Below are 3,048 nucleotides of genomic sequence, written 5' to 3'. Positions count from 1 at the left end.
TTCTGCAACCAATGAAGTCAATAGGAATTTTGCCATTGACTTCAGTGGGGCTGGGATTTTACCCTCTCTCTCTTCCATGCTGAGGCTCTTATTGCCTATTCTGAAATTGTTCTGTTTGTATAATAGAGGGACAATCAATTTGAGGTCCTTTTTGCCTTCTCGGGTGAAAGTAAAGAACTCCATGACACTTTCAAACAATTACTCTGGTATCTTGCCCATTTATCCTTTTAATTAAGACAAGTCAAAATGTGCGAGTGAGCTATTTCTAAGGGCTAGATCCAAAACCCACCTAAATCCACAAGGAGCTTTGGATCAGGCTCTAAGTGCCTGATGGCTGAAATAATCACTTACACAATCACTAATTCCCAGAAATAACTTGTCCATAGTAGATATCTTGAGTACCGGAGGCCTATATGTGAGTAATTTTATTCAGAGTCTAAATGGCACTGAAAAGAACAGAAAGAGTTAAACAGTGCAGTTCTGAGGGAAAAAAGAAAAAGCAGGTCAAAAGATTTTCAAAAAGATTTTAGTAACAGATGACCTGAGAGAAGTACAATAGAGCCACGAAAGTTTGATGATTTTCCTGCTCTCTGTCACAAGGCATGCTGATTGCTCCTTGCTATCTACAGCTGGGACACTTTTTTTTTAAAAAAAAAGAACATTTTTGTAATCCTAAACTTCACACTTATGTTTTTATGAAGCCCACTCACAAGGGAGCTGCAATAGCTTCTTTGAAAAGAAGAGAGTATATTAAAGAGGGATTTAACTTTGCAAATCTGCTATCTGTAAACAGGAAGGGGAAAGATAACAAATACAATAAAATATAAACACTGGAAAAACAACCAGGCATATATTTTAACTAGAGCTCTGCTGGTTTTAAAATACCTACTGCTTTGGGTTGGCCTCTTCCAAATGAGGCAGACTCAGCTTATCCACATTAGGAATATCTGCTCAAAAGCAATTACACAGTGCAAACCACTAATGTAGGTGGACGACACCGGTGTAAAGCAGAGTCTGCTCTGGTGGGACTTACCATGGTTCAATATAGGATTGAAGTGCTACGACATGCAACAAAACTGGAGTACCTGGAAAAAACCTAGTAATCCTATTATTAGGGTGTCTTGATATTTCCATAAAACATTTAGATGCAATATATTGCATTACTATTTACTGTCCTGCTTCATGGAGAGTGGGAGTCTGTGTCCTAGGCTCTACTGCTAGATAACCTTGGGCAAGTAGCATCAATCTGTGCCTCAGTTTCCCCATTTGTAAAAACTGGAGATAATGAGATCGACCTCCTTGCTAAAGCACTTTGAGATCTACTGATGAAAAGTGCTATATAAGAGCTAGGTATTACATTCATCGTGTAACCCATAATAATGTTACTGATGAACAAAAACACATCATAAACTGCAGCTTTAGAAGTAACATGGACACATTTCAATCATTCTAAATAAAATGTCACTGAGATAATATTATTGGAAAACTAAATATTATTGGAAAACAGTTTCAGGGCCTGATCCTCTTGCTCTCTGGTTCTGAGCTTCAAGCCACTTTTGCCCCTTATAAATGCTGGCCCCCAGAGACGACCCGTACCTGCCAATAGTGTGTGGGACGGGGTGTGTGTGTGTGTGCGTGCAGAGTGATGGCAGCAGCTTCAGCATATGTTACTGAACATGCTTAGTACAAGCCCAGCAGCAACACATGACCCCCATGTGTTGCCTCTGCTGGCCCCAGCTGCAGACCTTGCTGGCCCCTCCTGCTGGCCACTCTGGCCTTGGCCCAGTTCTGATACCCCCCACACAATGCCACAGGGCAGCCAGAAAAAAAAAAAAAAAAGAGATTTATGCTGCCAAACACAGGGGTTTCTCTGGGGACTGTTTGCATCCTTGTATATGGATAGAGAATCTTTTCTGATAGGAAAATACTGGAATGAGTTACTCTGTACTGGATGAAGCTGCCCATCCATGTGCTGGACACGCAAGTGTTGTCCTAAAAAGAACTGGAGAAATACCACAAAAATTTGTTTGAATAACTGACATGATTTGATGATGTTTGTGAATCCTTTTATTTGCTTTCACAAAAACATGAAATTTTGTTTGCAAGGATATTCGTAGAAAGGAAAAAAGTGCTGTGAATCATTCATTTGCATGTGTTTCTGAATTTGAATATTTTTATGAATACTTCCATTCTAACAAGTACCTACAAACGCTCGTGGTGGGTTTTTTTTTTTTTTAAAAGACGGTTTGTGGGAAGTAAAAAACAATACAATGTGACTTGGAGCCGTGATTAGGTGTCCAAACACAGAGCACCACAACTAACAGAAACTTGAAGCTAGAGTAGCAGAAATTGCTTACAAGCAGTGTCTAGGGTAAACTATATGAACATAAGTATGGCCACACTGGGTCAGACCAAAGGTCCATCCAGCCCAGTATCCTGTCTGCCAACAGTGGCCAATTCCAGGTGCCCCAGAGGGAGTGAACTCTCTCCTGCCATCCATCTCTACCCTCTGACAAACAGAGGCTAGGGACACCATTCCTTACCCATCCTGGCTAATAGCCATTAATGGATTTAACTGGATAAATTCATGGAGGTTCTCTTTTAAACCCTGTTATAGTCCTAGCCTTCACAACCTCCTCAGGCAAGGAGTTCCACAGGTTGACTGTGTGCTGAGTGAAGAACTTCCTTTTATTTGTTTTAAACCTGCTACCCATTAATTTCCATTTGGTAGCCCCTAGTTCTTATATCATGGGAACAAGTAAATAACTTTTCCTTATTCACTTTCTCCACACCACTCTGATTTTATATACCTATCATATCCCGCCTTAGTCTCCTCTGTTCCAAGCTTAAGAGTCCTAGCCTCTTTAATCTCTCCTCAAATGGGACCCGTTCCAAACCCCTAATCATTTTAGTTGCCCCTTTTCTAAACCTTTTCTAATGCCAGTAGCTTTTTTGAGATGAGGGGACCACATCTGTATGCAGATGTTTCAACAATTTGAATTAAGGGGCACTCAATCAGTGGGAAAAGAGGGCGCTCCGCATCTCTTA

This window comes from Lepidochelys olivacea (genome assembly GCF_965140295.1).
Source record: "Lepidochelys olivacea isolate rLepOli2 genome assembly, chromosome: 8".
Lineage (NCBI taxonomy): Eukaryota > Metazoa > Chordata > Testudines > Cheloniidae > Lepidochelys > Lepidochelys olivacea.
Note: the sequence above shows the minus strand (reverse complement) of the source record.